The sequence below is a fragment of the Vigna unguiculata genome, chromosome 10, assembly GCF_037176805.1.
Source record: "Vigna unguiculata cultivar grain cowpea cultivar isolate G323 ecotype 2 chromosome 10, ASM3717680v1, whole genome shotgun sequence".
In the NCBI taxonomy this organism is placed as follows: Eukaryota; Viridiplantae; Streptophyta; class Magnoliopsida; order Fabales; family Fabaceae; genus Vigna; species Vigna unguiculata.
In genome coordinates, this window is record NC_140801.1 from 40,041,307 (window position 1) to 40,058,394 (window position 17,088).

Below are 17,088 nucleotides of genomic sequence, written 5' to 3' on the forward strand. Positions count from 1 at the left end.
GTGGATGAACACAAGGAACTCTTAAGTTGTGGCTCGGGTTGGCGAGTGTTGCCGGTATGAGTGTGCGAGTTGTGGCTCGTACAGATGGGTCCAGATAGATTTTCCTCCTTAGTATGTGGCTGACGAGTTTGGTAGTCTTGGGACATTATGGACTATGTTCGTATTGGGAACTCCACCTGGCGTTACGGAGTATGGTCTGTAGCAGGTTTCTCGCACGTGTTCTAGAAGTTGTGGCTTGTAGGTGTGGCAGCAAGCCATCTTGAGGTATTTGTCCTGAGACGTAAGTCATGGATGACATGGTGGTGGCCATGTGATATGGAATCAAAGGATAATGTTCCTTTGATGTATTTGTGTTAATATATTTGAATTATATATGTTTTATTTGAATTGTATATTTGTGTTAATATATTTGAATTGTATTGAGGTTTTATAAACTTTGAATTTTGGATAAATTTTACTATTTAATAAAGTTTTAAATTTCACGCGTTTTTGGAAAATGGAATTATAATAAATGATGTTTAATCTTATTTCTATTTTACTTTATCTAAATTCGTAATATCCGACCGAGATGTTACACAATCCAATAGACTGATGGGTCAAACTAGCCGGGCTGCAACAGGCCACGGGTTGAATATCTTGACCCAACCCGTTTCTTTCTTGATGGACCGATAGGCTATTTAATAAGAATGTTTGACTTTCAATTTTAAGTGCTATACGAGTATACATGTTATCCAGTGGGGATGAGAATAAGGCAAAAATTGTATACCTGCTGGATTTGGAGAGAGGGATGGGGATGAGGACAAATTTTTATTGCAAGGATGGGGATGGGATGATGAAACCTGCATCCACCCTGCTCCATTGTCATCCCTAGTGTGAATGGACATGATGTCACGAAAGGAGTCACAATCACATGGTTTGAGAATGACAAGTGAGATAACGTGAGTTGATGGCATGCAACAATATAGATCATGAAAGCTCCACACTGCCATCCAAATGTTTCACCAAGCTCCACGGTGGACGCCAAAATGTTCTAGCCAAAAAGACTAGAGTCCGATCAACTAGAGCATTCAAAGTATTCTACCTATTTTCAATTTTTTCCTTCTATTAAGTCTTCTTTGTTCTTTGTGTCTTCCTCACTCCTTACTTGACATCTCTCATTAAGGTTCTTCTTTAATAATATTATCTCTTTAATATCTCTATTAAAAATATGCAATCATTATTTTAATATTCGACAGTTTGAAACCTTACTTGACCTTTCAACATCCATCAATACTGAACCCAATTTCCAAGTCAATTTTTTAACTAATGATTAAATTGGTATTGTGCCTACACTACATAATCTTCAAACCTTTAGTTTAAAAGACTAAAATAACTATAAAATGTGAAAAAATCACTCATTTTTCAACAATATTAGACCTAATGTTATCGATATTTTGTAAGCATAAACGCAGAATATGATCATATTATTGATTCTAACAATCAATCATAAACAATATCCCATACTGATAATCATGCTGTAAAAAGTAAACCGAAGCGTACCTGAATTGACCATAACGATAATATTAGAGAGCACTAATGATGCAGTGATCTTCCTCCTGTAGAGGACCTTTATTTCCCTTTGGTTTTTTCTCTTGATGGGGATAGGGAGAAAGGAACAGGAAGAGTACGTTATGACTCTGTGTGTTCTTAGAAGGGGACCACGACCATTTATAAACTGAATTACTTAAGTTTTAGTATTTCTAATTTAGTCCCTCATTAAATTAGAAATTACTAAGTGGTCTCTACACAATATTTATTTTCATGACATATGCCTTTAGCCAAATCTTTAATTTAGTCATATCACTTTATTATTTGGCTTTATAAATAATGACCCTAATACACATTTAATTATGTATTATATATATGCATGACCCAAAATTACTAACATATTTGGCCTACACTTCATATAACATATTAAGATTTATTTAATCATTAATTCAAGTATACTTGGTTATTATTTAAATTGTGAAATTATCATTTATTTTTATTCTTTCAAATTAATCATAATCATTTACAAATATTTCACTCTTCATCAATTGTTACTTTCTTTACTCATTGTTCAAGCAGTCTAACTTTTCACTTTATTTCTTATTTTGTATTTATTTTTCTACTTTCATATTTTTATCACTTTTTGTTTCTGATGACGAATCTTAAGAAGAAAAAAGCGTAGAAAGTCCAAAAAAACAAAATAAAAATTACGAAAAAGGGACAAATGCTCCACCTAAAATATTTTACTCCAAACTGCGAAGAAAGTCACATTTTCTTTATTATTTTTTTAATAGTAATCAGATTCATAATCAATTAAATAGGAGAGTTAATTGATTAAAGATAAATACTATATAATAAAAAAAAATTATTCTAACGCAATAAATAATTAAAAAATACAAATGTAAACAATATTTAAATACTTATAAATATATTTATTATAATATAATAAAAAATAATATTAAAATAATAAAATAAATTTAATATTTTTGTTGATATATGTTTTTATAAATTTTCTCTTCATTTGTTTTCTCATTTTCTATTTTCTAATCCAAATAATTTAGGTTTGTTCTCTGTTTTCTTCATTTTCTTTGTTTTTCTACAACATAAATTTTGATTTTAAAAATTAAAATATAAAAGAAATTTGCATTATTTTAAAAGTTTAATTTTTCAAACAATAATATACTTCCTAGAAACATGTATTAGTTATACTTCATACAAAAATATTTCCATAAATGTTTTCCATAAATTTAAAGAAACTAAATAAAAAAAAAAATCATATTACCTACATTCAATTATTTAACAAGAATTAAATATGGTTTTGATTCCTTAACTTTTAGTAAATTTTGGAATTAGTTCATTTTGAAACTTTGGACCAATTTAGTTCTTCATCCTTCAAAATATGTGAATTTAGTCCTTTTAATCTAATTTTGTTAGGTTTATTTGATGTTTCGTATGTACTTTGAAATTGTATTTGAGTTGTTTATACTATTTGACACATTTTTACTTTAATATTAAGTCAAATTATTATGAAACACGCTTGAAATGTCAAAAAAATCTAACAAAATTTGATTAAAATGATTAAATCTACTTATTTCGAAAGATGAAGAACTAAGTTAGTCAAAAGTTTTGAAATAGACTAATTTCAAAATTCAGGAAAAGTTAAGAAACCAAAAATATATTTAACCCATTTAATGAAAACATTATATTTCTCTTTAATTTTTGCGAGCTTTATAAATATTTTAAAATAAAATATTAGCAAAATCATATTGGAAACTCTCTCTTTAAAACTTTTCAAAAATTTATTGAAAATCAAGATTTTAGAAACAAAAGAATAGAAAAAATTCACCTTTATAATTTTTAAAAGTCAGCTTCTGAATATGAAAAGCAAAATTCTGTAAAATGTGCGAATAAAACTTCTGGATCAGTGAAGTTAATGGCGTTAATTTAATAATTCTTTAATTTTTCTTCATAACAATAAATTATTTATTAAAATTTTCGAAAACTGCAAGGTAGACATAAATGAACTATGTCGACATTTTGATGACATAGTTCCGAAGAAGGCAGAGTAAATGTTTCTGATGTTATGGTCACCACTTCCTTCTATTGCATCCATGTCTTCATTATGTCCTCATTCTTATTTTCTTTCTCTCTCACTCTTTGTTTATCTCTCGTTGAAAATGCTTCTGACATTGCTTTTCAACACAGTTACCATTTTGCCCATTATGATTTAGATCTCACTTTTAATTATTGCTAAGTTTTCCTTTTGTTGTACTTCAAAAATAGCTTTTTTAAAATTATTCTAATTTTTCAAGATTTTAAAATTTCTAAAAGTAATTGTATGCCAGTGTAAACATTCAAAAGGACGATTGCAGATGAACTTTTTGAATAACTTTATTGAGTAATCATAGTTTTGACAATTTTATGACTATAATTAAATTATGATATCACTAATAAGATGATTATTGATTAGTAATATGTATCATACCACTTTACAATTGTAATATAAGAATAGAATCGTATTCTACAGAAAATATTAGTAATTTACAAAGGAACACTTATACGTCACGGTTCATATCTTCTTTTTCTAGCCAATAATTTCATAATTATTCCTGCCCAAAATTTCCTGAGTAAGTAAAATTATTAAACTTTTATCATCTTTGACTGAAAAGGGATGTGAAACATGCATCGTACTAGTTTAGATATGACATATATAAGTATTGCGATTTGCAATTTTAAAATTGATATTTCATTAAGTTGACTAAAACGGGAAAAAAAAATCTGATTATTACGAGATATAATGATCATATTTTAATACAAATTGTAAATGTTTTCGAGAGTTTTTCGCTCAAAACTTCTAGTTTTGCATCCTAATAGACTTAATTTCTTTTATTGCAATCTAAATAAAGGTAATAATAATAATAATAATAATAATAATAATAATAATAAGATACAAAGTATTTACTACATCCCACTATATATAATCCTACTTTTAACATTTTAAAAAAAATTATTACTAGAGATTAACTTACATTCTTAATTTCACTAAAAATTATTTATTCAAACTAATTAGTTCTTAAGTTTTTTTGTAGGAGATATCGTAAGTAGATTCAGTACCAGTGAATTATGAAAATTCACTTTCAATAAATTAGGAATAAATTTATTTATATAAGAAATTTTGATGTAATTTTTAACTCAAAATTTAAAATAATTTATTTGTGTGTATTTTTTCTATATATTATTCAAAAAAATTTATTCAATGTAAAACATTTTTCTTAGATAATTACCCTAATTATAATTGAATTTTTATCATATCTAGACATGCTTCTTTCCTAATTACCAACACAAAATAAACTTTGATACTAATTTTACGGTTTTTTTTAAGAGGAAACAAACTTAAAAAATTTAAACATCAATAAATTATGACTTAATTATAATTCTACCCAAATCCTTAGGTCAATATACTTATAGATACTTTTTCTTATGTATTATTCAAGTCTCCATTTTGTATTTTGAAGTTATTATTGAATTTTTGAGCAATATAAAAAATTTAAATTGCAACTACGAATGATTCGTACAAAACTGAAACAAGGGCACCGTAGTAAAAGCAACATTCTTCTGGAACAGTGGAATCAATCAATCAAACATAGGTTTCTGCGAAGGCGAGAACACCAAGAATCCAAAAAGTGCAAATGACTAGATTCATGGAGTTAGTATCTGTGTTGAGCAGAGTGCTTCTAAGGAAGTGTATTCATATGTACAATGAATATGCGCATCTTTTGTTGGACATGGCTTTCGTTTTGGTATCGTCGGTGACATTCTCCGGCATGCGTTTCCGGCCAACAGAAGCGGTTTCCGGCAGAATTTCTCCGATGACATCAATGATGGGTAGGCCCGATCGCTAGCACTATCTATCTAGTTAGTTTAGCATGTTTTGTAGATCACATGTATGTGTTCTTACCCTTTCTTTTTCCCATGGTCAATTTTCTGTCATTAATCAATTTGATTCAAAGTTTCACTACAGTTTAATCTCCTTGTTCTTTTCTTAATAGCTCTATTCTCTCTTTCCTTATATATGTTAATTGTAGGATGCAACGCTACTTAATCTTTGAGCTTCCGTAATAAACTTGCTTAATGCCATTTAACGATGCTTCTGCATAGAGAGATTCCATTGATTTCGATAAATAGAGTTGAATTCATGTGTATATGTGTAGGTTCTGTGTTGATAATATCTTATGCATGCCAAAAATAGTACACAAAATCTCTCTCAATGTATAAATTAAGAGGTAGAATTTGCAGCTTCAGTTATGGAATCATGGCTGAAATGTTTATGAAATGAATTTCACCAAGAATTACTTTGAAGATGGCAAGTCTTTAACTGTAGATCAAAACAAGATGAAAACTGTTTGTAAAATGGAATTTACGTTTCTGTAAGCATGATTTTGTACATGTTTAAACTTACATTATGTACATGTTTAAACTTAATATGTTGTTTTAGAAGGATAGATGGTTTTGTAGTATATAATAAAATTTAAGTTTAGCATTTCTAATATTTAAACATAATATTATCCCACAGTCTAAGTCGATTCTAATTATAATTATATAAATGTAAGATATATTTTTTGTAAAGACTGTTTAAATTTTAGTTGTTATGTAACAGAATACTCAACTAGTTACACAATTTGTCTCTTATTTAAATATGCAACAAGCTTTTGATTGAGCTGACACATATATTTTGATAGGGGCCATGTTCTTCATTACAAGTATCTAAGATTTAAAATAAAAAAAAATGAAAAAAAAAGCTTAGGCATCTCCAAGGAAATTGAATATAAGAAAATGTTGCATGTAGGATTTCAAATTTGCTGTTGGATAAGTGTAGGAAAGAAACCGTAGAAAGAAAAATGGAAAGAGAGAAATGGAAAGTGAAAGATATAATAAATGTAACAAAAAGAAAGATATATATGGGAAAAAATGGGAAAAAAAAGTGAGAATATAACTATAATTAGCTTTGAATATTTAGAAAAAAAAAAGTTGAGTATATATGAAGCCAATTACACTTCATGGTATATAGTATATATGAGATTTGAAACCTAGTCTCTAAAATCTCCCTACACATTCAGAAAAGTTATTGAAACAAAGCTTTGCATGCAATTACATTCAAATTAAGGCATTTTTCATTCCACAGCTGAACAAATTTGAAACACGAAACTAGGTATTATATACTTTTAATTACAGTTCTTGATTTTGGACTGTCTGTAAATGTTCAATAATATATATATATATATATATATATATATATATATATATATATATATATATATATATATATATAATCATGTCATGTCTATACAGACAAGAGAATCTCTCTCTCTTTTGATTCTTGAGTCTCGCAACACCTTCTATAGTTTTTGTTTGATTTCATACTCATTATAACTTAATTTAAATTCAGAATTTAGTTGTCAATATTTTAATTATATTTTCATTAGTTCTTTTCTTAGTTTGTTAATTGTTGAAGTGCCTATTCGAAATATTTACAAAGTGAAGTCCCAAACTAGTACTCTTCTGAAATGAGTATCTGTTGTATTTAAATAAGGATGAAGTCCAAACCCTCCAAAAGCTAATCATTAAAAAATCAGGCTTCGATTATTGTTTTATCTTATGATGGTGAAATGATGTTAAAATTACAGTTGATTATTGTATTGTTAATTTATTAAATTCTTCTTTTAAAAATCTATTAAATCACGATAATTATATATATATATATATATATATATATATATGTATATATATATATCATGTTGCATTAACACAGATTTTGTTATACATCTTGAGTTGATAATTATTTTATATGATATTATGATGAAAGCTGTTTGGATTGAACAAGTTTGTGGTTTTGTATTTTATTGAGGCACATATCATAATTGTTATATAAAAGAGTATGGCATTATTTGAAAAATGTATATTCTTTTTCAAGGGTAACTTGTTGCTAATATGTTTTTTATAATCATCTCATTAAATTTTTAAATTTAAATAAATTGTTTGTAAATGCACTCTTATCAATGTGATGTCTTTTAATATGATTGTTGACCTAAATTATGCGTCAATATTTGATGAATAAAAAATTAGGTTAAATATATTTTATCATTGAGAATAGATTGAATTGATTTTTTAATCTTTATTTTGTAAGAAGAAATATATTTTTCATCAAAAATGTAATTTCACCATACAAATTTTGATTGCAATCTCGAAGTTTACGCAGCCACAAAAAGAATTGTAGTCCTATAAAGTTAACAGAAATTGGACTACAAGTAAACATAAGAAAATCATGTATTAAATTTGTTCATATAAGAAGAAAAACTTAAAATTTTAAATATAAGGTAAGAAAACAACAATAAAAGCAGGTTCAATTATATACAATAAAGTGAATAATTGAACCTAAAACATATTGTAGAAACATATTTATAATGCTGGCCTGGCTTTTCATGCTTAAGGTTTGAATGTATGTATAAGACGAAGAGAGCTTCTCAAACCAAATTACTTTAAATCTTAATTTTTGTTGTGATACAAGACAAACTATATGTATATTGAGATTTTTACTGCGCCAAAATTGTCAAAAGACAACACTTTTTTTTTCATAGATAGCGCTTTTTAGACATTTTCTATTGGAGCAATTTCTATTAATAGAGTTTGCAAAAAACGCTATCTAATGACTTTTAATAGACAACGCTTCTACAAGTATGCGTTGTTTATCTGCACATCAATAGACGACGTTTCTTCAAATAATTGCTCTCTATCTGCACGTCAATAGACGACGCTTCTCCAAGTAAGCGTTCTCTATATGTACGTCAAAAAACAACGCTTCTCCAAATAAGTGCTCTCTATCTACACATTAGTAGAGAATGCTTTCATTAACAAACGTTCTCTATTGGATGTATTTTTTTTTATAATTTATTTTAATTTCATTCATTTAAACAAATGTGTTTTATAATACGCAACGCTTTAAACAAAAAATGCTCTCTATTGGGTTGATTTTTGTTTTTATAATTTATTTTATTTTTCATTCATTCTTTCTTATTTTAGTGTTATATCTGCATAAAACTTATATGACAACTGTAAAAATCAATCAAAAGTATAACAAAATGTGATTCATAATAATATGCATGCATTGCAAGTTGTCCTTTAAAGATAGTAAACAAACTACTATAATACACTTCTACACACACACAAAAATTAAATTGTAGTAGTTAGTATCAAATCAAGTATCTAATCCAAAATGACCCAACTAAAGCCTTAAGAGTAACAAAATTTAATACAAGCCTGAACTAACACACTAATTCCATGGCATATTTGAGTTTAGTCTAGAATTCATCTTTAAGTGAATTTTTGAGTTGTTTTAATAAGTTTAAAGCTACTTAGGGTAGAAAATTAGTTTTTAGGCTGTTTTATTTTACTCTAGTTTCTGGTTTGAGTCTAGTTTAGAATACATCTTTGTAAAGCATAGTTAAATTTTGCAGCTTTAGTTTTAATAACTAGTTAGCTATAGTTGTACCGCATAATGCTCTACTCCCTACGTTGACAGAGAAAGCTTAACCAACACAACCCATTTCTGACTTTCCTTTTCTTACAAGCAAAACATTGCAACTTTTTACCATCAACTTAAAAACATCATAAAAAACTTCAAAACAAAATCATACATACCCAACAACAAACAAACAACATACTCGATGATATAGTAGTATAATGTAACCATGATAGATAAAAAGAGGTAGACACCCATCCATATACTTAGCTCCGCAAATAAACCACCCTATAGCTATATCACTCCAAACAGTACCCACTAATTAATACTGGTGTTGCTCTTTTCAATTATAATCAACTTAATCTAACTATAATAATTATATGATAAAAGTTAAACTAATACCAAGGATTTCAACTAAACTAGCTAAATCAAATTAAAGAAACCAACATATAGAATTGATTACAGTAGCCACGACATTGATTGATCTAGAAAAAGAAAGAAAAAAGAAGAGAAACAGAATGAGATTGATCAGTACGGTGGAGGTGAAGGGGGTCTATCCATCTTAGCCCAAATCGCATGTATTATGGACAAAATTATGGTGGCATTTCCACAATTATGGATAAAATTCTCACCAAACTAGTCTTAATCAAACTCCATTCTCTGTAGAATAGAATAACTCTGCTCACCCATGCAAATAAAACACTATGCAAGTTCACTCCAAAGTTTTGTAAATTCCAATTAACCCATTGTTTGTGCACCTCGTGAATTGATTTTGGAATAGAAAAATTCATAAAAATGTGCACCCTAAACTCTATAAAAATCAATAATCTCACAAAGGGATGCATATGACAAGTTCAATCGTCATGCACTCCTTTTCCCCTTTCCCCTTACAAAAACCTACTCAATCAAAACTTTCTCAACAATAAAAATCACACTAGATGGTGACGAAACATTACCTGTATCGAGTGCAACAGAGATGCGACGAAAAGCACGGGTGCAGAACGAGTCTTGGGCACTAAGTGCGAAACGAGTGCAGAACGAAATACACGAGTGAGGGTGCTGAGTGTGGCAGAAACGAACGATGTTCAATGCAACAGAAACGAGTCTTGGGTACTAGGAAGAATTGACGCTGATGAATAAAGGAATATGAGGGTGCCAATTTTTTTTTTAAATTAAAAGAGCAGAACACTAGACAACGCTTTTTAATTACATACTCTCTATTAGTATCCCAATACATAGCACTTATTTCTACAAGCGCTCTCTTTTGATTTACTAAATTTTTTAAAGAAAAAAATTAAATATAGATAACGCTTATTAAAAAAATATGTTGTCTATGTGTGAAGTCAATAGATAACGCTTATTTCATCAAGCGCTCTCTTTTGGTCTCGTGTTTCTTTAGAGAGCGCTTTTTAAATTAAGCGTTCTCTAAAGTGCACTGTATATTGATAATTTTGACGTAGTTGTCTTAATAATACAATAAAGGATATTATATTTTAACAATTTCATTTTGTTGGTTGACGTATATTGATTGCTTCACTTGTATATTTAGTAATGATTGTATCATCTTTTAATATTTCTAACCATTCATCGCACTCTCATCATAAGGATGATCTTCAAAGTAAAACAATATTGCATCATGAAGTAGACCCATAGTTTACTAATTATTAAATAATTAGTGATAAAAAAATATGATTTTATATTGACTTACTATATATTATATATTATGGTTGTAATTCACTCATCATAATCATAATAAGTGAAATTACGACAATTTTAAAATTATGAAAAACATGACATTTGTTTAGTTTTATTTAAAGATGCACCACCCTATAAGTTCATTTAACCATTTATTAACACCTAAGTTCCCACTAAACTTTTCTTCGTCATGTTAACTATGGATTTATCATAGGAAAAAATAGACTATATGTTTTCCACATAACTTCATGTTAGACATCATTATCATAATATCAAGATTTTATTTAGAAAAAAAAAAGAAAAACAAACCGAAAAATATAGAGGACCACACTAAACTCGTGATTAAAATACATTGCATACATAGATAAAAAATACCTATGATGAAAAAAAAAAAGTAAGAAATATACATAGATGGAAAAAAGGTAAACTAATGCAACACCAGTAGAAAATTAAAGTGCAATAATAAATTTTTTAGCATATTAAACCCGCTCACAATCCACAAAAGACCTTTAAAACTTATTATATAGATTTTTAGAAATCCTTAATTTAGAAGATTTAACATTAACTTTCTTTGGTCTACCCTGATCGAACTTTCTTGTTGTTTGAACTAGCTCATCATCCTCCTCAGAATTCGAATCGTTCCTTTCATCAAGCATATTAGCCCATTTAGAGGCGATTTTCAATTGCTCCAGAAAAGGAGCTTCCTTGGACATCAAAAAATTAGGAATTGCCTCAAAATTACAATGAGGTGAATCTAAATGTTGTAAACCCTATAAACTATTTACAATTGGAGTATAACATCCTCTAAAAAAGGCATATCAATCTAGGAATCAGAATCCACTATCACCATTACAAACATCTATATCTATATTCTTAACAATAAAAGATCCCTGCACATTATAAACATTATCATGATTTGGATCAAGTTGTGACTAAGTAACAATATCCAGCACAAGCTCCTCCATAGTATCCACTATAGGGTCCACCACAAGATCAACCACAAGCTTAACCATATGCTCCACTATAGACTTCACCACAAGCTCCAAAATAGACTCCACAATAGGCTGCACAATAGGCTGCACAACAACCTCCACGAGCTTTAAAATTGAACCTAGAGTTATTTTTTTTGCACCATTTACTTTTAGATAGATCATGACCAATCATTTTACACTTGGAACAAAAACGAGGAAATTTCTCATATTCCACATCAGCAATACATGCAAATTCTGACCTTTCCACCAAAATTTGATTTGGCAAATAAAATAACATGATGAAGGATTGACCCTAACCAAGGATGGAGGCACATGCTTAAGAAGACTAAGCATGTTTATAAAGGAAGTTCACTAATCCTTCATCCCTTTCATTTGTGTTTGTTATTTTTGATTCCCTAAGTTGACTTAGTTGAATCAACTGTAGTTGACTTGTTGACCTTTGACTAGGTTTGACTTGTTGACTATAGTTGACTTGACTTAAGCCAACATGCTAATCTATGTTTATATGCTTTGTAGGTTAATTAGGATTAAGAAAGCAATGCTAGGTGGCGCATGGTGATTGGGGAACATAAATGATGTGGAGGAGAGAGTAAAGCAAAGGCATAAAGCATAAAGTAAAAGGCATGAAGCAAGTGTACCTATGTACCTTTGGTCTCCTTTGTTTTTAGCACACTTTGGCCACTTTTTGGAGACATATGAAACACATTCTTTGTCTCCTTTTGTGCTAGAACGAAATTAGCCTTGCACACACCATAATTAGGTCTTTTGTCTCTTATTTTTGTAACCTTATTTGACCTAGTTTCTAGAAGCTAGGGTTAGGTTTTTGTAGAGACATCCTTAGGTATCTTTTATTTGCTTAGAGGCCCTTAAACTCTTCTATATAAGGGGTGCTCCTAGACATGTAAAATGGTTGAACATTTTGAAGTAAAAACAATCTTGTGTCTCAACCATTTGTGAGAGTTTCCTCCTTTGGGAGTGAATACTTTTAAGCCTTATCTTGCATAGCAAGTGGCGGCACACATCCACTCATCTTCAAGGTTGCCATGGCTTCTAGCCTAGCCTTGTAGTGGTGTGCTTCTCACATTTTTACCATTTCTTTCCTTTTCATTTTATGTTTTCTTCTTCCTTTAATTGTTCTTGGTTTTCTATGGTTTATGTGCTTTCCATTTCCTTTTTGTTTTGAATCAATCCATCATCTTCTTCTCTTGAGCTTTGTGAAAGGAACCTTCACATCTAGATAGCTTGCTATCTTAATGTCCAGTGGGAATTTCGCTTAGCTTTCTTAATTAACTCACACCATATTCAATAATCTTAAAAAGGAACAAGATAATCCTTCATCATTTGGTATCTAGAGCCTAGGTTATCTTGAATATGGTGTTTTTCATGTGCTAACCTTGTCTTGTTGTAGCTATCTTTGTATGGTTCAAATCCACTTCCATTGCACACAAAAACAATGCTGGCAGAAACTGTTCACGATTTTAAAAGATTAAACTGCACCTGCTCAGTGATCCAAAAATTACGTTCTTGATGTCAAAAGAAAGCTCTGTTAGTCTAGTTTCTAACAAAAAAAGAACCAATGCATTTGGAGTTTTGTGGAGAGAGTTATGATTGAAATAGTGAGCAAAGGTCAGAGCTGCTGAGATCACTGCGAATCAACGTTTTTCAAGTTATGTTGGGCAGTTTTGGCTACTATTTTTGTTACTCTTCTTACTCGTAAATGTGGTTGGATAACATGTCTTTGGATGCTTAGTCTTTGAGCCTCAAATTCATGAGTTTAAATGCATGATAGCAACATGTTTATGTCTTTGTGTATGTCATGTTTGAGTCTTTAAATGTGCCTAACTTTTGCTTGAGTCATATGTCATATATTAACTTGAAGTTTTCTTATTCTTGTTTTTCCAAGTATTTGAATATTGCTTTCACTTTATGTCTTGCTTGATGTATGCTCCATGAAATTGATTTTGGCCAAAAACATGAGGAACTAAGTGTCCAAGCCACCTAAAACTCTTTCTCACCATTTTATGAAACTAGTTGTGAAAGAAGAAAATTTTGCACCAATTTTTGCCTAAAAATCGAGAGCAACCTTGCTCCTTGGTGAACTAAAAGTGTGTTTTTCACTAGGTGTTATGGTACTAGTTTTCATACTTGAGAATTGGGTGATATTGGCTAATTAGTTCTATGCTTTAACTTGGTTATGATCTTTCTTGGTGTATGCATGATTTAAGACTTGAAGATGTTTGTCAAGTACTTTCCATAGAGTCTTTAAAATGTGTTTTTCTTGTTTTAGTCTTGTTAAAAGTTTTGTCTCAAACTTATCTTCTTTAGAGTTTAGCTTTCCTTGTTTTTGTGCTTTTCTTGCTTGTCACTAGCTGTTCTTTGTTTTGTCTTACTAGTTTTCTTTTCTTGAAACTCTTGGGGTGTTGTGGCCGAATCACTTGTCTTGCATTTGAAAGGTTTTGCACAAGTTTTTAAAAGTGTTTTCTTCAATCCTTTGGTGGATTTTGAGTGCTAGCCTTGCCTTGTTACTTTGGGAGTGTGATCTAAACACTTGATTGCATTTTGGGTTGGAATTGGTCTCGGTTTTCATGTTGTCTAACACCTCATTCATTTATTTTGTCTTGGCTTTGAGTGTTTTGTTGTAGGAATCATGGCAAGTTCATCAAATGCACCTACTCCAAACAAAAACAATACATTGATGAGATTACTTCGGGATTTGGAGTTGTCTAGGAAGGAGTCCTTTGAACAATTGAGAAAAGAAAAGGAGCAAAGTGACCTAAGAATCCAAGAGCACATTCAAAGGCTTGAAGCTAAAGAGCAAGAAAGAGAGCCTAGGAAAAGAGGACATTCTAGGTGCAACCCATCACAAGAGAAACAAACTCCAAAGATTCCTAAGTTCTATGGAGGAAGTGATCCCAAAATCTTCCTTGATTGGGAAGCTAAAGTTGATCAAATTTTCAATAAAAATCATGTAAAGGATCAAGCACAAGTTGATCTAGTAGTTTTAGGATTTTTGGAGTATGCCAATACTTGGTGGCATAAAGTTTGTAAGAATTATGACCAAGGGCCACCCGCGGCTTCTTGGATGGACATTAAAACTCTTATGCGCGCTAGATTTGTTCCTCCCTCCTATAGGAAGGAACTTATTTTGAAGCTCCAAAGGCTTTACCAAGGTCCTATGAGTGTGAGTGAATACTTTAAAGAATTAGAGTCTCAAATGCGTAGGGTTGAAATAAAAGAAACTAACAAAGAAAAAATAAAAAGATTTGTGAGTGGTCTTAGGAGAGACATAAAAGACCAAGTAGAGTTGTATGAGTACTCCACTCTTGAAAATGTTTTCACACTTGCCCTTGGGATTGAAATTCAATTGAAAAGAAAAAGAAGGGCAAAGAAGAGTTACTCATCCAACCACTACTCTAGTCACTCATGGAAGGGAAATGATAAAAAGAAACATGATAAATTCCCATCTAACTCTCATCAAGAACTACCAAGTAAAAGTAAGTCATCAAGTGATCACATTCACCATTCCACTTCTCAAAAATCAAGTTCCATTAAATGTTTTAAATGTTTGGGTTATAATCACATTGCTTTAAATTGCCTAACCAAAAGGACCATGATCTTAAAGAAGAGTAATGATGTTGAATGTGAACACTCATCTCCCTATTCTCTTTCAAAAGAATCTTCTTCCTCTAGTAAAACTAAAATTTTTGAGAAAGACCCTATGTTATTAAGGCGCATGATAGGTCAAGATCAAAGTGAGCTTGAGCCAACTCAAAGAGAAAACATTTTTCAATCTAGATGCAAAATTAACAAATGGGTTTGCTCTCTAATTATTGATGGAGGAAGTAGTACCAATGTAGCTAGCACAAGGTTGGTGGAAAAGCTTAGCTTAGAGACCATTCCTCATGCTAAGCCCTACAAGCTTGCTTGGATAAGTAAAGAGGGAGAAATAGATGTCAATAAACAAGTCCTAATTAACTTCTCTATAGGAAGCTACAAAGATAAGGTGCTATGTGATGTTGTTCCCATGGAAGTCACACATATCTTACTAGGTAGGCCATGACAATTTGATAAACAAACTTTACATGATGGCCATACCAACCAATACATTTTCTTCAAAAATGGGAAAAAGACAACTTTACTACCCCTATCACCTCAAGAAGTTAATAAGGATAGAAATATAATAAGAAAAGATAAAGAAGAAAAACAAAAGGGGCAAGCTTTCACCAAGGTGTTACTTGCCTACAAAAAAATTCTTCCAAAGCAAGATGTGCATCACCCTTCCTTCTCTTCCCAAGCCAAAAAAGAAGGCCCAAAGCACAAGCAAGAGAGGAAGAATAGTCTAGAAAATAAAGATGGCCTAACCAAAGCTAGGGGTAATACCTTTAGAAAGGATGGAACAAGAGCTCATAAAAGGGAGGCGTAAATCCTCCCCCAAATCAAGTCAAGCTCCATCTACAAAGGCTTAAAGAATTTGTGGTCAAATTCTCTCCAAGGAGGGGAGGATGATGAAGGATTGACCCCAACCAAGGATGGAGGCACATGCTTAAGAAGACTAAGCATGTTTAGAAAGGAAGTTCACTAATCCTTCATCCCTTTCATTTGTGTTTGTTATTTTTGATTCCCTAAGTTGAATTAATTCAATCAACTTTAGTTGACTTGTTGACCTTTGACTAGGTTTGACTTGTTGACTATAGTTGACTTGACTTAAGCCAACATGCTAATCTATGTTTATTTGCTTTGTAGGTTAATTAGGATTAAGAAAGCAATGCTAGGTGACGCATGGTGATTGGGGAACATAAATGATGTGGAGGAGAGAGTAAAGCAAAGGCATAAAGCATAAAGTAAAAGGCATGAAGCAAGTGTACCTATGTACCTTTGGTCTCCTTTGTTTTTAGCACACTTTGGCCACTTTTTGGAGACATATGAGACACATTCTTTGACTCCTTTTGTGCTAGAACGAAATTAGCCTTGCACACACCATAGTTAGGTCTTTTGTCTCTCATTTTTGTAACCTTATTTGACCTAGTTTCTAGAAGCTAGGGTTAGGTTTTTGTAGAGACATCCTTAGGTATCTTTTATTTGCTTAGAGGCCCTTAAACTCTTCTATATAAGGGGTGCTCCTAGACATGTAAAAGGGTTGAACATTTTGAAGTAAAAACACTCTTGTGTCTCAACCATTTGTGAGAGTTTCCTCCTTTGGGAGTGAATACTTTTAAGCCTTATCTTGCATAGCAAGTGGCGGCACACATCCACTCATCTTCAAGGTTGCCATGGCTTCTAGCCTAGCCTTGTAGTGGCGTGCTTCTCACATTTTTACCATTTCTTTCCTTTTCATTTTATGTTTTCTTCTTCCTTTAA